The sequence below is a fragment of the Anoplolepis gracilipes genome, chromosome 13 (genome assembly GCF_047496725.1).
Source record: "Anoplolepis gracilipes chromosome 13, ASM4749672v1, whole genome shotgun sequence".
Lineage (NCBI taxonomy): Eukaryota > Metazoa > Arthropoda > Insecta > Hymenoptera > Formicidae > Anoplolepis > Anoplolepis gracilipes.
In genome coordinates, this window is record NC_132982.1 from 6,492,535 (window position 1) to 6,514,889 (window position 22,355).

Genomic DNA, 22,355 nt, shown 5'->3' on the forward strand with positions numbered 1-22,355 from the left:
TAAAATGATATAATATTTTTTTAATTAAAACATCCGAAAATTGTCCGGTATTTGCAACATTTTAAATAGAGAAATTCTCTATTCAGCAATGAGAAAATATACATTTCTAAAACAATAAATTGCTCTTAAAAATGTAAAGATATTTTTACAAACGATAAATGAAAAAAAAAACCGTAGCCGCTTAAAAATCTGCGGCGAATAAATTAAAGGCGAGAATGGAAAATTACGATATTATTAATTGATTGACACGCGATCCTTCAATTAAGAGCACTAGACGTGGCCGGAGAAATCCGCGTCGAATAAAAACGTGAAATAGCTACCCGTGAAATATACATAAATGGACGATTTAGATTTGTTTCAGCGAGACGGTTATTCAATATCGCGGCCTCTCATTAAAGATTTTGTAAAAAGCGCGACGATTGTAGGCATCTTTGAATCTCTGCAGTGATTGGCGTTCTTTTTGTGTCGACAACCTTGCCGATACCCAATTTATTTTCTGCCTCGCGCCTCTGGCAAATCCTATTTAATTAACGTACCGGTGGACGACACATGTGCGGGAAACAATATTTTGTTAAAAAAATATGTAAATTTGCAGAATTTTGTATCTCTCAATTTCTCTCGCTTCGTATCCGGATCGTTAAAAGAGCGATAAATCCGTGTCCGATTATTGACGAATAATCGTATGAAACAATAAATAGTATAATTGTTCTCGGAATTTTTCGTGTTCTTTGCTGTACACCATTACAATCAATATTCCGTCCGCGTGTGGATACGGGAGTAACGCGCTATAAAACCGAAAGATCTCGTCGAGATTGAGATCGTAATATTGCCAGCGGTTGCGCCCTGCTGTATAGTCGGTAACACGGGATTTACATACTCGCTGGTGGAGCGTACTGCATGTAAACATTCGTCGTAATCCGATATTTTCGTCTGCCGTTAATCCGCGAATAAACCTTCTTAAGCGGTGCTTATGTTCGAATGCATACATAAATCTTGGTTAATAATTAAGTACCATATACATTCAAGAAGATACACTATAATTGTCAAATCTTAGAAAGTATGAAAATTGTGAAAAATAACGTCATTCTTATTGCGTTAATTAATATTCATTTATTTCTTGTATATTAAAAATCCCTTTTGTAGAAAGACTTATACTTTGCAAATGATATTATAAATCCGTCACTTCTCCCAAAAAGATGGCTTTATCAGCGAGTTTTCCAATCAACTTTCAGCAATCAGCTTCCAGCTATTGCATCTGGTCTCAATTCATAATAGTAACAAAGTACGTAATACGTAATTTATACAGTTCTCTACAAATCACATTGCGCATCAATTAGAGCCTAACTCGGCTGGTCGTATGTACCGGTAGTTTGTTAATTAGGCGAAACAATCCTTCTTATACATCGGCTCAAATCCTCAGAGCTCCGGGAATGTCCCTTAACTCTCTCCGACGCAGCCGGAGGCTCTTATGCAAACCGCAGAGTCCGAGCTGCTTCGCGGGAGTCGACGGCAGCTTGTTATGGCCATTTGCCTTCCCATTTAAGAGGATGCACCGAAAATTGTCGTAAACCCCGAAATGACAATGTTGCTACATCCCGGAGAACGACGACTCGAATCTCGCGCGTCCGTACACAACCTGCCGCGTCCGCAATAAAACGAATCCTCGAAATTACGCGAGAGACGACAAAGAGCCAGTACAGGTTTCCCCGGCGAATTGTACACGGCAATAGTAATAGACGAGAGTGAGGAGACGTGAAACGCGCCAGAGATTTTGAGACTAGCTGCAATATTATATTAAAAAAAAAAAAAAAAAGTAGTTTATTAGAATCTATGTAATGGGTTGGTATTTCAAAATAAATGAAATGAAAAATTAATAGAAGAAAAAAATATGTTAGATGTGTACGGTGTTTCTAAAGTCTCATTCGTATCCCTGTATTAATAAAAGTATTTATAAAAGTTATATAAAATAGTTATTTTTAAATTTCTTTAAAGATTCGATTAAAAAGTAATTACACACGATGCATTGTTAAATGCATCTTCAATTTCACATCTCCGTCTATGAAACGTAGTGAAGCAAAAACGAAAATCATTGACCTGTATATAAAATTTCCAAAATTCGCAACGCCGTTTATTCGCGAGAAAAATGTTATATTGCAAGTAAATTATGAGAGCAGAAAGGGAAACTTGATTGCACAATCGGTCGCATCCGCCGTGTAATAAAGGTAAAGTTTCAAAGGAAAAGTTGTGCCGGTAAGGTGAAGTTTTTATACCGTCCCGGTTGTGTAATATCGGCCGTTATAATTACGCGTTGCCGCTTTCAAAGGAGCCGTTTAACAATTAATTACGACTATTAAGTATTATTTTCTGAATCTTGTTACATCTATACTGTGTTTAACGAGGAAAGTATAGAGAGAGACTATACTTTACGACCATCGTTTCAGGAAACTTTGACGAACTCCCTCTATCAAAACAATTAATATATATGTATATATATATATATATATATATATATATATATATTTTTTTTTTTATTTTTCGAAATATTGAAATAATAAAATCGAATCTATCTAATAAAATCAATTTGAGCAACCTGTACAAATATTCGTGCATCATTGTGCCCAATATTGAAATATCAAGATAAGACCGAGATGACATATTCTTAAAGTTTTATAATACAAAGCGATAAAGAGAGAGTAAAGTTTTTCATCAAAGCACACCTGGTGTTCTTTGGTATCCTCCCCTTCGTGTTTATATACGAAGGAGCGTAATGCACTTTACAAACCTTCATATGAAAATTCCATATACTAAGTGTGTCAAACCTTATATTAAGTCGAAATTAAATTAAAAAAAACTGATATAAGCATTATGTTTTTTTGTAATTTTTACTATTTTTCAACATAAAATGGAAATGTAACTAGAACAAGATAATGTATATGAAACTATAAGAAATTAATTTTTTTAAATTGAAATTTCATTAAAGAAATTTATTTAAAATAAGAAACAGTTATAAAAATGCTTCATCAAATACTATTTTATTTGCTATAATTATCAGATATAATAACATCCTGTTTCATATCAATGTCAACTGTTTGTATCTTTAAAAAAAAATCTACAGCATCCAGGGAAACCGACGAAGTCGATAACCGAGAATGTTTAAAGTTTTATTTGAACATAAAATCATTTCGTGATGAGTAAAATAAACAATAGAAATTCGTCTATTTTCTGACTATTTCAACTACTGAAAGTTATTTGCTTGCATTCACGTTAGCAATATATTAATAGAACTCTATTTTTTTATATTCATTATCATCAAAGACATTACTAACTAAACATACTGAAAAATACATACGGAATGTAGCTACTAAAATAGAAGTATAGCTACTAAAATATAATTCGATAAAATTCAATAAAAAAAGAAAACATGCATTTAAAGCATTAAAATGTTATATGAGAACGTTACATGTTTTCTGCGCCTTTTAAATTATCTTTTAATATAGTACTTTTGTGTATAGTACTTAGAACTCGAATCGGTAAATATCGCGAATGATTAAAAATAAGTTGTAATGATATTCCTGTGGAAAGACGTGGCCAAAGGGGAGGAATACAAATGGTGGTTCAAAAAGTGAAATGTCAAAAAGGTAGCGTGAGAAAGAGAAGCTTTGGTGGAAACTTAAAATTCTCCGAGATAATATTTCGATGATATGCCGAACGGCGTCACAGCTGCGACGCACGAGTAAAGGTTCCCGCTCTCCCGACGTCATACAAGATTGTTAAAGCTCAGACCGGCCGAAGGCGGAGGCGACGGTGGCGACCGGGAATAGAAGACGACGCGGAGGAAGGAGGTAAGGGAGGATGGCTAGTAGTGAAACAGCTGGCACATACTGGCGACAGCCCGCCCGTCACTAACTCAACCTGGATACACACGCGCCACGTGCACCAGATACAAACTTCATTGATGTTGGACGAAAAGAACGAGTGAGACTTCCGGTGTGTAGCGAGTTCCCCTACCCAGAAGAAGAGGCTCCTTGATCCGCGGCTAGCTGAACGATTCAGCAGTCGAACTGGTAACTCCGATTAATTGAATGAGAACTCTCTGTTTCTAAGTCACTGACGAGATTATTGTGATTAATTGTAAGTCGGTGCTAACGGCGCTAACAAAATAAAGCGGTTTTTATTTTTCTATCGAATTATATATAAATTATATATACACCAAAAGAAAGTTTATTAAAGATTTTATCGCTGTACTGAGAGAGGCGTCATTAATTATTCCTGCTAATAAAGCGCATATGCGATTAATAATTGCCTCAGCAAAATTGACATCGGTAAGTCTTTGTCACGTTCTCACTTACTAGAAACGCAATCTTTCATTGATGATCTCTCGTTGTTTTCAATCAGAAATAAAGTAAGTTTGACAGTGATAACAAAATGATATATTGACAAGATCTCGGATCAATACTCTTTCCAAGAATAAAACATCGAAGCAAAAGTATCGATACTATTGTGTGACCATTACTATCTCTATCTTGCTAGGATCTATCATATCATAGTCGTTTTGTGATTTAATCTATTTCGTTATTATATAGAATAGTAGGAAAGACGTAGAAATCGATGAGTATCGTCCACAGTCGTCGTTGAATCACCGAAATTCGATTTCGCGATTCGCAGCGAAATAAAGTTCTGGACATGTCCATCACGTGGATCGTTCGCGAGTAGTAATACTCTTCCTTCGATTTTGCGCGTGTCTATCTCGTACGATTTTTTTTTCTTTTTTTTTTCTCTCGCTACTTCCGAGAGGAAACGTCGACAACGGTTTTCGCACGCGAGTGCAACGACATAGCCGAACGAATTATCGTCATTTTCCGTCATTTGCCGCGTTCGCCGTTTGCCCGCCTGAAAGATATTCGTAAAATACGTTGAAAAAAAACGGTTCACCGTATAAATGCTGGCAAACGTCAACCACGTGGACTACGACGTGTCAGCTGCGCGCTCTATGAAATCGCTGTCATCTGTGAAACGCGCATCATTCGACGGAACAAAATTCGTGATCCCGCATCATGACATTCGCTAATCAGATTGATGAAGATTTGAGTCTATCCAGGAGAAAAAAACTTAATGATCATTGATAATAATGATGAATTTTTGTTTCTTAGAGAAATTTTTTGTACATATTTGGCTATTCTTCGTTTTAATATCAGGTTCGAGGCGACGAGAATTATGAGATGCATACCATACATATTTTAGTTCATAATTTAATATCTGCATTTTTTGTCACTTTATTTCCGTAGACTGTAGACGATACTCCCTTATATATTAAGATAATATACTCTCACACGCATTATAGTTACTATTATAGTTATACATTTTATAATTCATTATAATACATTATATTAATTATATGCAAAACATTTTATTTTTAAGCTTCTCAAAATCACATACTCTCAAAAATATTAACAGAGAAACAATATTACAAAAATTTTCATTTGAGAAAGTAAGTTTTAAATAACATTTATTATTTTTCAAGTGCAATTAATTACAAGTTCATACATATATAATATCTTATACACATATCAACAGGAAATTTTACAACTACAATTTTTAAAAAATGTTTAGTATTCTACTGTACAATTAAAACAGATTTAATTATCTGTCGCGAGAATCCACATTTACTCGCGACAATTTAATATCCTATTGTTATGTAAACTAATTAAAATCTTGTCACGTTAAGGAAAGAGCATGCGCAAAGTAGCGATATTAATTTCCTCAGTCTGCACGCTTTTGTAGCAAAATTATATAAAAGTCAAACGCGAGACGTAACTTCATAATATTATGCGAAAACAAATTCAAAAAGCCTAAAAGATTAATTCGATACTTTGGAAGTGAGAATAATCAATCTTATATACACACAATTTAGAGTCTCTTATATGATAAGCTATAAAGGATAGATCAAGTTTTACATTAAAAATTCACTCACTCACATGAGTCGGTATATTTTTAGTGATTCGGCCTCTTTATATAAATTTTTATCTCGGTGTAATATATTCTTCTAGAAGATTATTTTCCACGTTCATTTCTATACTTGCTCCGAGTAGTGCAATTTTGTAACTTTAATCCGATTTTATTCTCCCAATCCTATTCATCTATCTTTACTATAATATTTTCTTTCTCTTACTACACGACGACTCTCAGGCAATGTTTCTTCTTGTTCCGTAGTGTCGAGCTCATCCTCTATCCAAGAATCGAATGTGTTACAGAACAAGTCTCTTCGTTCCCGATCTCTCGTCGATGGGATGCATTTTTCTTAGAGCTTTCTCATCCCTCGTGCGGTCGTGCTTTGCGAATTTCCGTAGTCGCGCGGACATCCCACCCCGTCCCCTTGGAATCCACACGTATACATAGACAACCATACATAGAGAAGTTATTCAGGGTAACATCAAAGAAACTTTCTAGCGAGGTCAGTGTCGCTTAACTCGTTGCGACGAGGTTGCATAGACGCGCTCTTGTTGCTGGTAATTACTATAGTCCGTAGTTTTGAAGCATCACCTACGTATTGCTATGCGCGAACTCGACCGAGTAAATGGAGTTTCGTCTCGAGATGTGTCAAATCGATCGTCTGCGGTTTCCGTTCTGGTCTATTTTTTTTTTACCGTTTATTGCTGATTAATTCGTTCCGATGAATTTTGTCTCGAACATCGTTATGATAAAAAATAAAATCGACAGACTTTATTAGTAAATGTATCTGCGAACAGTTTATTTCAGCTATATTATTTTAGATTTTTCTTCATGTTTCTGTATTAAAATTTGTTCTGATCTGTGACCGTAATAATTTTTAATCGCTTTGAAAGCTTTCCTACGAGAATAATAAATTCGGAATCGATTTCTTTTTCGCTTGTATCAATTTCATTGAAATCTAAACTTTTTATAAAGATTAAATAGGAGAGTTCAGTAACTAAGTTTCCAATTCAAGTTATTATAATAAAAAATTCACTTTATATTAAATAATAAAATTAATTTATGTAAATTTAACGGGTATGTAAATGTACCAATAAGTAATGTACGTCCGAACAAAATGTAAATTGCTAGGAAAATATTTCTGACGGAAAGAAGAAGCATATGGAGAATTTCGTCGCGTATTTTCCGATATCGTGCAGTACGTTTTGCATAATCACATAATCCAGTGCCGCGATCGTAGTGTCGTAATTTATCTGTAGCCATTATTATCCACAGCGGCTCGGTATCAAGAGAATGATAATTTAATTTACTGCCAATTCTCTGTTTCATACCTCTGCGTCGTTTGGAATCGGAGAGACAAAATACTCGCATCATGTAACAAAAAAAATGACGTCTATATTTGTAAATATATATATATATATATATATATATATATCTATCTCATCTGTATTATATGTATATATTGATTAATATTATTTGTATTATATTACTGTATTAGATTACTTATGGCTTCCACCAGTCTGAGAAAAAATAATAAAATATAAAAAATAAAGCACAAAAATATATTTTGAAAAAAGTTTATAAAACTACACGAATGAATAACAGGTCAGTTTCAACAATTTCTGTTTCGACCGATACAGCCTGTGTGCTTTTGTAGCAAAATTATATAAATATCAAACGCGGTCAATTTTTTAGTTATACGAATATTTATTTATAGAAAAGTATTAGCGTGTAAAGCTTATAATTCACTTCTCACTCGCATTACTGTAAGATTTAACAAATTATGCGAGTAAATTATGTCATTCTTATACTATTAACACTAAAGATAATATCTCGTGTAGTTCGTTAAAGAAATGACATGGTATATCTTGATTATTATTAGGTAAATATGAGCCGCACCATATTCGTACAAATTAACGAATGAACAAATAAATTGGAAAATATCAACGCGATCGTTAGATCATATTCTATTCTTGCAACTCGCACTTTAACGATATTTCGAAATTAATTCACGATCCTGCTCTCTACACACAGAACACGCGCTGCGCATTCGGATAATTACACATACGAAACAATAGCGAACGAAGCATACCATAGTATCGAGACAAGTTAATTAGGTTGCCGTTGGTATCTAACTCGTCTAATGACATGCAAACCGTTACTCCCACATCATCTATCAAAAATGTAATTCTCACTGTCGCTTCGCAATATATTATATTTGTTAAGGCTTGTTCCTTTCATGCGACAACCTTTGTTTATTAACTATTTTAATATTTTTTAAAAAAGTTACTTAAATATTTTAAAAACCTGTGTGCAATGTAAATTAATTTATATTTCTCATATGTACAGGCAGAAAATATTAATCTCTTTTTTTATTTACATAATTTCTAAAACTCATGGAAAGAGAAAGAGCAATAATATATATTGTACATTAAGACATCCTAAATATTCAAGTTTCAGTAAACTATAATATAATTTAAAATATTTTAAAATGTTTGAATAAATTAGTGGGACAAAGTATTATCGTGAATAAAGTTTCAACAAAATTTTATTTTGCATTTAATCTTGCGTAAACTTTAACAGATTTTTAATTTTCTCTCTCTTATTATTCTCATTTACAACGCTGTTCAATAAATCATAAACTAAAAAATTGTGAAAAAAAAAACGTCTAATCAAATTTTCGAAAAAGTTAATTTCAAATTAATAATAAAATTTTTATTCATTTTTTGTGCAATTCTTTTTTTACTTCTATATAAAAATATTTTAGTAAAATTCTGTAAATATAGAAGAATATATTAAATATTCATAAAAATACTAAAAATAATATTACAAATTTATTTATAAACTCTGGCAAAGTAAAACTTATTCATATAAATATCCTATACATGTATGCGGCCAAATTCTTAGCAATCTGTATAGATTGATTTATCTGATGATGAATTTTTCATCAATGAATTATATGTACATTTGAGAGCGGCAAAAATTCAAAATTAATTAATTTCTTTCCATGCAAAGGCTTTGATCTGAGCTTTGGAAATGTAGCATAGGAATCCATATGATGTACAATTGATTTGTTAAAGCATATAATAGGATTTAGCTAGCATAATAATAGTACATCTCGTTAACCATGCTCTTGTATACCTGCTATATGAACTTTTTAATTGCGTGTAACATATATTGAACACTAGAGTAATTATATTATGATTATTTCTATAATATAATTATAATATTATAAATTTTTTATTTTTAAATAATCTTTAATTATTAAGATAAAATAACAATTTTTGGTAGAGTCTGAATTTAAGCAAATTTAATAGTCTTCATTTTTGCATATTTTATAGAACTTAATAAATTTTATTTTTTGCCCTTTGTGTTGCTATGTATATAATGAAAAATTTGAGAGCTTCAAAAAATACCAAGTATTGCAATAACTTAGATCGTATAGATACGATAATACGCGAAAGCATATTTCCATAATAATAGTATATGCATACCAACAGCGGTTTGCAGACATGTCGTTTCCTATAATAGATGAAACGGACAACACATTACAAAATAGCTATTATTTATTAATTACAAAATGCCGGAATAATCGTTCGATTTGACCATCATCGTACTCGAGAGAGATTATTAATACCAAATTTGTATGGTTTATTAGAAATTTATGATTGCGATGCGCAGTCACAATTTGCCGCGTATTTCGTAATTATTACCGCAAAGCAGTTATAATTTCCCGGCGTCTCCTATCGTGAAATATTGGCGAATAAAATTGAAAGCTATTTAATCCTTTCCGATGGTGAATGTATTTATGTGCTCCCCTGAGGTTGAGAAGATTTAATATACAAGTCAAAGAGAAAGAGATATTCTTTATCAAGATCGAATTTACTTTCATAATTATTTTTGAGACACGGAAAAGTGGTTATATGAAACGGAATGACGGATAGTATAATAATTTCAGCAATATCAAATTTATTGCATTTGCATCGTGACGAATAAGCGAACCAACGCATATTTTCTTAGGATAAAAATCTTGCGTTTTAAGGATGATCGTTAAGGAAAATCAAATTCTTTCAGTAGCGACTTATTCCGGCTTTCCTAAGTCCGTGGTAATTATGAGACTTTATGAATTTCTTCATGTAGCTGTTTCTTTATGAAATGAATATCTTTAAGAAGTGGATCGACTTCCTCTTTCGACCGCTCTTCCTGCTTTCGAGGGAAGTATATCCTTGAAAGCACGACCGTCTATTAATTTTCAGACGGCAATGACACAGTCCTTAACTGTGCGCTAACGCGATTACAACTTTCTGTATAATCAGAGTTTCTCGAGAGAAGGATACGGAGATACACATAATCGGGCCCGCGTCTACAACTTGTCCCGGGCTTTGCCCGGACAAGAACGGGATATTTTCAAGGCACGTGGGCTCTTTTAGACGAGCCTCTTCCTGTTTTTTTTTTTTTTTTTTTTTTTGTCGTTTGTTTGTTTGCGCGCTCGTGGATTTTTGGAACGAGCCAATTTGGCTTTGTTTCATTTTTCATCTAGTCTTCCTCTTTCCCCTCTCTTATTCCTTCGCCGCAAACTCATTTTTCACTTAACCTGTCGCACGATCTATACCTGATCCACGAGCCAAGGCAAGGGAATTTTCACTCGCAAACGCGAATTCTCGTTTTTTTTTTCTTTATGGATCACGTACGTTAACCTGTCGAACGCCCTTAAATAATAGTGGAGTTAATTTCGATCTCGTAAGAAAAGATGGTGGAACGCACGGGTGTGTATAGACTTCTCTCTCTCTCTCTCTCTCTTTCTCTCTCTCTCTTTCTCTATCAAAAATTAAAGGATTTTTTTTACTATATTTCTCTTTTCGTTTTAGCAATCGCAATCTCACGCTCTTCACATTTTACGCATTTATTTTCTTTTAATATGTTACGCAAAACATGTTTACATTTGATATGAAATCATAAATATTTGATATTAGTCACGAATATCACATGTTTTTAAAGACTATCCTATTCATCGGTACAACTCAAATGAGATAGTGATTTTTCGTCGAAGGTATAAAGCTTGTCTTTTAAAGTACATAGTCATAAATTCAACACGAATATCGCGAATGTGCGTACAATGCTTGAGAGGAAATGTAACGCCGTTGCCGTCACATCCTCGAATGAGAGGATGCCTTTGATACCTTTGCCCTACCGTGACGGTAATCATGGAAACGCACCAAATCTCGCTATCCAATAGTAGAAGATACCGGAGAACAATGCTCTCAGCATCACAGCGATAAAGGTCGATTCAATTATCGTACTAGAGACCTTTGCTCGCTGCACTCCGCATCTACTTTTGTGCTTCGGGATCCAGTTTATTTCTTAGATTGGTCACGGACTATTGTCCTGATCAAATAAGCGAAAAATGTGTGCAACGACGTGATGTTACTATTGATTAAATGAAATTAGTTGAGTTTTAGAATTGAGCGAAAAATCGAAAATCTATATGCGACAGTAATAATTTTGTGTCAATGAAATATTGCGATTAATTACATATCTCTACAATAAAAATTTAATATAAAATTTAATATTATGCCCCTTGTAATCTGACACTTATGTATATAAATCATTTTCTTATATTACTAATTCTAGTAATAATATATTCTAATGAAGTTGTACTATCTTTAATGAAAATTTAATGAGATGACTAATCATGGAATTCTAATTAAAATTTGATAATACATGATGACAAAAACTCAATTGCCACATTAAGCAATTAGATTTACATTTTAATGAAAGATTTAAAATTTTGAATTCAAGAGTGCGCTAAAATTGTAACAAATGATCTATTATCAAACTATAAATAAATAGAAATTGACTTTAAATTCATAAATTATTATTCGTCAAAATCCGTCATTCATCGAAATAATGAATAGACATTGTTTAATGTTTTAAAAATAATGCTATTTTTGTAAGTTTAATATAATGTGTGAAAGGGGATTATAAATATAATTGAAAAATATAAATCTGCAAGCTATAAATTACTTCATGTAAACAATCTGCTGCGAAAAGATAAAGTTAAATTATTCCCCGTAGACATCAGGAAGCAAAATGGCGTATTGAAGTAATTCCTCAATTGTCATAGACCAGTGAGCTTTCCAAACTTTTCGTTATTGCTGATTCCTCAACTGAGAAAGTTTTCTCTTAATAAATTTCGAATTAAATTATTATGCAAATAAACATACGTTTCTCCGCAATGTATTTTCGAGTGACAACATAAAGGCGGGTTAAAAGATTAGATTTTGTTATTTAATTCTTTTAAATCTTATGTTATCAGGCTATAAATATATCTCTCCATTGTTACGTCATATCGTGCCATCATTATTCACTTCATTCTTTATTCACCTTTCAACAAACTGTACGAAAGCATAGCGATATCAATCGAACAAAAATTAAAAAGTTCCTCAGAAAGTTAATATCAACGGTCGCGTCTTTTGCCTTCGAATATAAAAGCCGCGCTCATCGATCAACAAAAACGACGTACAAACTTTTTCCGAACCTCGAAAGATCTCGATAACAGTGCCGCACGAACGGCCAAGGGCGAAGTCGATAATGCATTCTGATCCAAAAGCCATGGCTTGAAATGCTAACGATACCGCAATAAAATGGGACTATCAATACTCTCTTTTCGATACAAAGTATGGATATTTCGATCGAGATATTGAAATCGATTCAAAAGTCAAGTTGTGGCTAATATCTCAATATCTGTATAATATTCTAGTGAAAAACGAGAATAATATTCTTAGTAAAGTATATGTCTCTTGATAAATCATCGAGAGATAAACTTCGATATCTTTCTTCCACTAAAAAGTTAATTTTCTCATTAATAAATTTATCGTACAAACTAATATAAATCCCTAAAAAATTAGATAATAAATTTGCTTTATATATTACATTTGTATGGAAAATAAATATCTAATTTAAATAATCTCTGCGTGTCTAGAATAAATAAAAAAAAAATTACTTTAAATACTTACATTATTGCATTGTTTTACGGATTGTTCACATTGTGCATCGACCCTGTATATAAGTGTTGGACGATGCGCAAGGTTCTGTCTGTCATATGGAAATGCAGATTGCCTTCTTCGTTCGTCCTGGCTTGCGGGTCGTTGCAAATTACCAGAGCTTTTTATCCTTTGAAGCAGCGCACATCCGCGCGGCGCCTTTGCGATTAAATCAGAAGGGCTCGGCCCGTGCCTCCTATACCTCTCTCTCTCTCTCTTTCTCTCTCTCTCTCTCTCTCTCTTCTCTCTCTCTCTCTCTCCCGCTATTCCCAAAGTCGCTTTCCCGCGGTCACCCGTATCGCGCTCGCGCTTCGCGGCGAGCTTGCGCGCCTCGTCCTGCACCCGGAGGCCTCCTCCGCGCAGGAGGATCATCAGGATTCCGATCAGTTTACCGGCGTCCCTCAGTCCGTGCGGTCGCGTTCGGTATTCGAGTCCGGTCCGTTGAATCACGTGCATCCTCGACGAAGGGAATAGGCGATGTCGGCATTACTGTTCCTCAAGCGTGTCACTGCGGTGTCATCGTCGTTTCCTCGAGATGTGTGAAAGTCCTCCAGGATTACCGCTACAGGTTTGCGAATCTTTTCATTTATACCGATCGCATTGAAATAGGTATCGCGACGAAAAAAATTTATTTTATGACGAGTGTGCTTTGAAATCTTTGAAAAATAAAATAATAAGCTCGCCTATCTATAATAGAAAAATTTCACACCTGGCATTGAGCAATTTTCCTGTGTTAACGTGTGTGCGTCGCAGACGTTTTAATCAACTAAATTCGTGCATTTCTTGCATTTTAAAAATAAGAAAATTTCATATTTTTGCTTAAAAACTTTCAATAATTTGCACTACAGGTGGATGAAATTTAATCCAGTTATAATCGTAATAACTTTTATCGTTTTTAAGAAAAGTAAGTTGCTTTTGACGCATTCGTGATGAAAATTTTCGCATCTTTGAACAGTTTATGAAACGTGCAAAAGTTTTGAAGGGTTAGCATCACAGTTTCGTGAATTTTCATTCAGATCAGCCGCGGTGATGTTTGATCTTATCCCGTGAGAAAGGCACTTTTCATGCGAATGGCGTCAAGAATTTCGCTTCGCGGAGCAATCCTTTGGGAGTCGCGTTGCGAGTTAGCGAATTTTAATTCCGAATAGTTACACCGAGGTCTGTGCACTTGTAACGAGACGAAGTTACTTTTGAACATGTGTTGAAGCATTTGCATATTCGTGTTGAAGTTCTTCAGGATTGTCACGTTAAATTTAAAAATTTTATTTGAAATTATAGTAACATTGATATTGTTTTTATACATTAAAAAGTTTAGTTTTTGTATGAATTTGTATATAAAATAAATTTGTAAAAGTTTTTTAAAATTTCTGATTTACAATTATCAAATAATTCTCAATAATGAGAAAAAGAAATATTTTTTCAACAAACAGATTCTCAAACAGTTTTTGAAACATTAAAAGATTTTCTCAGTAAATTATTGAAGTTTGCATATTTTAAATTACATCAAATCAAGATTTATTTCCGTGTTGAAAGATAAAAGGGAAAGTTATATTAGAATTATAATAAACTTTTGATTGAAGCTCTCGGTGTAACAAAAAGATGTTCACCCCCCAAGTTCAGTTTCCAAGAGGTCGATATACTTAATTTATTGCTTGGAAACGTATATAACTTTCTAATGATTAATGTAAATCAAATGCGGTTATCGATTCGTCGATATGAGAAAGGCAGCAGATCCGCAAACGCTTTTTATTAATCCGCGTCTCGCGACTGCGAAACGACTTCGATTCGCGCCAGTTCCTATAATATCGCTCACATTGCGGCAAGAAACAAATTAATTTCGCCGGCGCGAGGTGTGGAGAACAGGCTAGTTCTCGTAAGTTTTTAATGAAAGTTTCGATTTTCGGGCGTTGAGCATCATCGAAAGTTTCCGCAGAGTTGAAACACGACAACTTTGTACATATATATCTTTCCCTATTTATTCGTTTCCTTTCTAGCGATCGTTCTTGCGGTTAAACTTGAGTTTCAGATTTTATGGAATCTTTTGCGAGGAAGAAGAGCAATATCGATCATAAAATGCGAAATCACTTTTCCTACTATTGTCACTTGCAACGACATTCAAATTATGTTGCAATTTAAAAAAAAAAAAATTGAATCGAAGAGAGAGAGAGAGAGAGAGAGAGCCACGTGGTCGATTTAGTTCCTCCAAAATGGATGAGAAATTACTGCGAGAATAATTGGATTGACACTTGAGCAGAATATTCGTTATCTTTTAATTGAAACTTTGACATGCACATGCACCACAGCACATGCTCGCCTTATACCTTTTTCATGCAAAGCATAGTTTGACAGCACCCTTGACCACGTCCCTTTGCTATAGAAAGAGAGAGAGAGAGAGAGAGAGAGAGAGAGAGAGAGAGAACGCTATTTATTCTGTAAGTCGAGTGCATCGTAGATTTAGTTAATAACAAATTGCAGCCAATCCGTCCTCTCCTTTCTCGTGTTATCGAACCGGCAATCGTATCCGATTTGCATAAATTGCCGTTGCTACAAAGGGTGTGTGCATGTCATGGAGGGAACGGTAAGTTCGTCATGATGGGTTTCCCGTATTAGCGACATTTAATCGCCGATGTCGGTCGGGGAAGCGAACCAGGGCAATTACCGGCGATCTTTGTACCGACATGCGAGCAGCGAAGCGATATTCTCCTGAATGAATATTCCACAAGTGTTCCGAGTATTCCACAATCGATTTCGAATCGCTCCGGTTATTGAAGAGTCGGCAAACCGGATAAGTCATTGAAATCACAGTAAAAAAAAAAAAAAAAAAAAAAAAAAAAAGAATAAATGTAAAAAAAAAAGAAACAAAAAAAATTTCACACTCACGATAATAGGGAAAAATCTGAAAAATGAAATCTAGGTCAAAAATTTGGTGCTATTGCATCGTGTCGATTGCATCTCTGAAAAATAATGTATTGACGCGACGTCTCTCACGTACCAATGTCTGAATGACTTCCCATCGCTTTCGATGGAACGCTTCGTATATTCTCGTGTGCATCGACTATTTTCTTTGACGGCGGAAAATCAATTTTCAATCGTTCGCGTTCGAGTCACTTGACATTTAATGGGCTGCATATTCGCGGATTGATCCACGAGAGATTAACTCGTCGCAGGAAGCGCGTACATTAGCGACAAGCCGATCGCGGCCTTTCACACAAATACACATACATACATACACACACACACACACACACACACACAAAAGATTCAACGATAAAACCTGCAAACGCGAATTACGCGCCACACGAGTAATCTTCGATTTATCTCATCGTAATTCCATTTTTTTTTCTTACGATTTAGCACGTTTGCTTGATACTTTATTACCCTTTTAATAGGTATAGACCTATAGACTATTGGCGGATATATATTTGAAGCGCGTGATTTTATCAACTGCAAATTATCGGCTACGCACATAAAAACGTCACGATTTACGATCAATTTCACTAGACTTTCGCGTATTCATTTCCAACGTGTGTTGAAAATTCAACGAAACAATTTATTACTTATGGAATTTATTTGTGAGAGGGAATAATAATGGAAACAGCGAAGTGTGAAAATTACATACTTTATGCCTATATTTGCGAGATCATTGTTAAACATAATAGCTGTGAAAATGCAATGACGCGGTCAGTTTTAACGGATATTCTTTATCACGTCAGGATGATTGTCGGAACTAAAATGCGCAAATATTTGGATAGGTAGAAACTAAGTTCTTCTACATCTATTCTCCTCGGGTACTTCATGTAACGTGGATAATGGTGTTTCTTCAGTATACATTGTTATCAGCTGACTATGAACTTTGTTAGAAAAATCTACGGTCAAGTTAACCAGTCAATTAACCTTTAATTTGTTACATTTAAAAAACAATTTAATACTGGTAATTCAGAGTACCTTAAATATTTGCACAAATCTTTTTGTATTTTTCAAAATAAGAAGGATATATGTCATATTATCATCCCGTATCGTTCAACAGCTTAATTAATCCGGAAATACGTAGATGAGAATAGCTGCGATAACGTTAAGACGCTTTTCTCGTAATATAATCCGCGAAAACAACATTTTACCATTTTCCAGATTATACGTTAACGGAAAATATTTATTTTCTTACTACGCAGCTTCATCTTTAATCATATCTAAAATCGCCGGACAAAAATGCTCGATGCAATGGCCGTTTCCTTTATATTTCCACTAGTAACCGTACAGAGTCGTAAGAAATTGTTTATGGAAAAGATTCTTTTGCATGATAGAATCTACAGAAAAAGAAAATGAGAGATAGAGAGAACATTTCCACAACGCTGCAATTTCCGTTCCAGAGTAATAGAGCATCTGATCTGGCATAAAGGCTACACCTTTTCAATGATGTAAACGGCGAAAAAATCGTTCAAAGCGATCATTAGCGCGCATGTATTTATGTATTACGAAGTTGTTAATAACTCTACGAGCGCACGTCTGTAACAAAATGAGAAGCTTCCGCGTCTCGTAAAACGAAAATTGATTACCCTTGAAGTACTTCCGGTCCATCGTCCCGGTGCGTTTCCGTCCGTTTAACGAAAGATACGCTTATTTTTCTCAAGATAGCTTTGAGGGCCGTTCACGTCGTCGTGAAAATCATCTCCCGGAAGGTACGTTTCATTATTTGGAAATTCTTTCTCGTGCCCCGTCATTTATCCTGTCAATAGTTTTCCCACAGATGACAACGGACCGCGTCATTCTTCCACAATGTTCATTTTCAAAAATTCAAGATGTAGTCCTCCGACCTCGTCTCTCTCTCTTTTTTTTTTTTTTTTTTTTTTTTTTTTTTACAGGCGGCATTCAGAGATATATCAAGCACTTCTTTGGAGATGCGATTCGAGTTTTTGAGACTTTGGAGCGCTGAGGATGCACATTATAAGCCGCCAATGATGCCACTGGGTCAGTAATCAAATTTAACGATTTCGAATCGCTGAGGTTTCCGTCACGAAACGGAAGTTCTGATTACGCGGAGAAAAATAGTTTTACGTTTGATCTTGCATAGATTACATAAATTAAACCAATTGTTACTGATTCGTATGAATCGTGCTGATTAATTTCCCAAAGGAAAATTGCGAAAAATAATTTAAAGAGGGAAATTAAAAGCATAAGAGTTTCACAAATATAACAAAATTTTGTACAATTTATGTGTTAATAATTGCAAATTCTATTTTTCGCTATGTTGATTCTCGTTACAAAATATATGTAATGAATTTTTATATTCATGCGAATAAACCGTTTACCTGGAGTATTTGCGTTTATAATGTTCTACAACAACATTCTATCCACGTATTTGTACTTATTACAAACGTGAAAATCGCGTAATTAAGAGTTCGTGATGTCGATTAATTGGTTTACCCAATCGAGCTAAATGTTGTTTCGTCGAAGCATTGTGATTTAAAATTACACTTTTCGTTTTTATTGGTAACGTTACTTTGACAAAAATAGAGGCTAATTAATAATGCTTCACAAACCGACAGTATAATTATTACGATAGATAACCTACTGATATTCTTTAATATTAAAATGATTAAATTCTCGTTATTATACTGAATAAAATTTTTCAGATAATTTGTGAACTAAATTTGCTGTCCGTGAACATCTCCAATGCATTACCTACATTTTCGATATCTCTCTAAAAACGTATAATATAATTGTAACAATAACTGATGACTCGATGACTCTCGCGGAATAATCGCACAAAAATTCATTGTGATTGTGACTTCTGAAACTTGCACGTGTTCGTGGTTTTTCTATCGTTTGTTTTCGATCTCGTAAATAAGTGGTTTTCTTCCTTTTTGCTTGTGCGACCCATCACATCCGACAAAGTTAGATTGCGTTGCGGTTTTCGGCTTTTCTGCGCGAGAATGAGAACATCAACAATACATTGGCAAATATAGGACACAATCGAACGGACAAAACTCTCACCGTTACAAACCGCAAATGACACCTATTATAATATAAATATACTAGTTATTAAATTAGTTTATGTTTTAGTCACCGACACAGATGTGACGTTCTAATAAGGTCATATAATAGCGGTCTACCTTTAGAAAATAATCAAGTCCGCGTGTTTTTGTCCATTCTCTCTCGGATAATACGTGACGAGCTCAAGGAATGACCGAAGGTACCAGAAGCGCGTGTTCGCCCGCTGAATAATGTATCTCGTTACCGATACGTCGATAGCGCGCTCTGAAACAGATCGTCTCCATGTGGCACGCAAATGCATCTTCTTGCGTAATAACGCGCCGATAAAGGCATGTTCAATAGTGTATTTCGCTCAGCTTGCACAATGCAAGTTTGCTTAGCATCCACAGTTCACAAAAAAGTTCATCTTCTTTCGCTATTTGTATAATAAAACTGATTGTACGTTACTACCATATTATTTAAACTCAAAACAGTTAAAATTGAAATTTAGAAAAAGATAGATTCAATGATAGTAGTCTCTTAAAATATCACAAGACTATTTGATTTATTAAATTGTGAAAATTAATTCTAAAAAAAGCATAATTTAAAATTGAATGGCTAAATGTCTTCTTTCTCTTCTAAATACCAGATAATAATATGATTTATGATGATTGATTAATTATAAACGCCATATCAATAACTTCGAATATAATGGAAAATCAATACGATAATATCTAATTACAAAAGCCAATTGCGAGAATGCAAATGAGTTTCATAACTTTATAAAATACCTAATGTGTTTAATGTTGTATCTCAAATAACTCTGTTGGACATGTAAAAAAAAAAAAAAAAAAAGATTCAAGTAGAAAAAATAACTTGACTAAAATATACGTCACGTAGCTTGTATTTTATGTCAAACCATCGCACTCTTCAAATTTTTTTTTTTTTTTTTTTTTGAAAATCCGTCCAGGCATTTTTACGCACTACAGTGACAAATAAACAAATAAACAGGTCGGGACTTATTTTTGTTTTGGTAAATAAATACTAAAAAAAAGTGTACTTTGGACTAACGATACAAACAAATCCTACACTGCGATAATATTTTGTAAATTCGCAACAAGTTCAGTCAGCGAGTTTTTTACAGTCACTGCGAACGTGCCGAAGGACGTTATTTCGTTTTTCAACGACGGAGAGGTGGATATATAAAGCCGCGCGGCAACTTCTGCGTGTCGAAAAACTTCGGGATTTATTCATTACACCTGCGTTGTTACCATCATACTCGCGTCACATACGTCTCCGTGAGATACGAACGCGCCTTGCCTCGTTCAAGCACTTTCGACCATGAAAACATTTTTCTACTACATTAAAGAGTAGGAATGCGTACTAGTGCATGAAGGCGTACACCAACGTAGCATGTCTCTCACTCCGTTATATATTTAGAAGTAGATAAAAAAATAGCATAAACTTTATTCTCTTTTCTTGTTATGCAACGGAATCTTTTAATTTTCTTTTTCATATATTACTAACAATAATCATCATGTTTCAAAAATAACAATAAATTCGTAAATTTAAAATATGTATGGATTTTGTTAATAATATTAAGAATGCGCGTAATAAAAAATCGTACATTTTGCATAATTTATTTGGTGAATAATTTAATTGTAAATACATTCTCTCGTCTGAATGATAGTGGAAGTAGCAGATTGGCAAATTTTCCCGCGGAAAGCTTGCGCTATATTATAAATATCGCTTCAAAGGGCAAAATATTCTCGGTCGTCGTCGAATATGTTAAATATTTCTTTGTGTCGACTGGAAGATAGATATCCGCAGCTTCAACTACAAGTTGCACGTAAATGAAACGCATATCTCAGAACAAAGATTTTCCGCGGTCGCTTTTGTAATAGATATTTGTTCCTTGATACATTGCAGCAGCCTTTAGCATTCTATACAAATGCGAGAAACGTATCAGATTTTCAGATCGTATATACATATATATATATGCAGTTTAGAGAAATCATTACAAGAGAAAATGTGTACATTTTGTTCACTGTAATAGGTTAAATTTAGGCTTGAAATTATCGTTTAATAAATTTTTTCTTAAAATAATTATAGCCTATTTTTCGTAATAAAAATAAAATAAAAATTATCCGATGTTATTCTTACATGGAAAATAATTAATTGACAATTTATTTAAATTATCAACTGTACGTCCAAATAAAAAATCATTAATTTGAGAAATACATATTCATAATTAATTAATGCAACCTGCATCATGGAACACAAACACGTGCGTGTTACGTCAGAGGAGAATTTTGTCAGTGATGTACGCTCAATAACAGAAAGCAGGGACGGCAATAACTTACAAAAATATACGCTCGCGTAGTGCATTTGTACCGGGTGAGACGAGAATTAAAAGAGGCAACGCGCACGCGGCGTGACGAGCACCGGCGCGGTGGGCGCTGCTGCACCTAAGAGCCTCGTCGTCATTCTCGTCCCTCCTCCGGTTTCAGGAGAATTGATAACATAAATATCGTGGCGGACAGTGGCCACAATTTATGGGCATTGTAATGACCCTTAATGTGCATGAGTAGTTTGGCTACAAAGCCCTCATAACTCTTACGCGGAGCAAACGTTGCTAATTTTCTTGCGCCCGTCGTTTAGGCTGTGTCTTGTGCTAACTCAACCTCTCACCCTCAACTCCTCCTGCCGTCCTACCGCTCGCGCGCTCCGACTTCCGTAAAAACGTAAATTACAGCCCGACTAGGCGAGATCATCGTATTCCATTCTTATCTCAAACTCCGACCGTCCCGCGCGAGATGATTCATGCGCGTTTTCCAAAGTCCCGATCTCTGTGATTTTAATCCGCCGTCGTATATTCCCACCCTCGCGACCGACGTTCCAAATCACGAAGAGAGAAAATCGGACGACTCGTTTTTAAATAATTTATACTAATAATATTCGGCCATAATAATTAATAATCTTCCATTACTTGGCAATTTTAATATAACTTAAAATTTTTGAGAAATAACAAAGAGAGATAAGATAAAGTTATATAAAAATGAATAAAGCGTATGTTTTATCAAAGTAGCTTAAGCAAGAAATATTTTCTCTCTTTTTATTATTATAACATAAATGTATGTAGACGACGGGTCTATAATTATTATGATAGGACTATGTTGCGCACGTAAAATTAATCGAGAACTACGTTAGTCGATAAAAGATTAACAATAAATCATACATATAATAGTTTTTTTATAAAACCAAAGCAACGTTCGATTGAAATGCACATTTTTATTTTATTACTTATAAATGCATATTTTTTTTTAAATCCATCTAATATATATTTATATATCAATCTATATTTATATATCAAACATCTGTAAATGTGTCGAG

General features: G+C 34.2%; 1 protein-coding gene and 1 long non-coding RNA gene across 11 annotated transcripts in view; one reads left to right on the top strand and one right to left on the bottom strand.

Moving 5' to 3' along the window:
* The window catches only part of LOC140672214 (uncharacterized), a 214,800-nt gene that overhangs the window by 47,811 nt on the left and 144,634 nt on the right, over window positions 1-22,355 (bottom strand). The window contains exon 5 of one of the 8 annotated variants that reach the window (XR_012047859.1): window positions 13,489-13,554. The exons of 6 other annotated variants lie outside the window; for them this stretch is intronic. This is a non-coding gene — a long non-coding RNA (uncharacterized lncRNA). Of the gene's footprint in view, window positions 1-13,488; window positions 13,555-20,621; window positions 20,906-22,355 lie in introns of those variants that run through there. One more of the 8 variants, XR_012047855.1, reaches the window with a different exon arrangement.
* LOC140672211 (lachesin) overlaps window positions 13,425-22,355 on the top strand; it is a 78,560-nt gene continuing 69,629 nt past the window's right edge. For all 3 annotated transcript variants that reach the window (XR_012047851.1, XM_072904135.1, XM_072904136.1), the window contains exon 1: window positions 13,425-13,560. The gene's annotated coding sequence lies outside the window, so the exon portion shown is untranslated. The remainder of the gene's footprint in view (window positions 13,561-22,355) is intronic.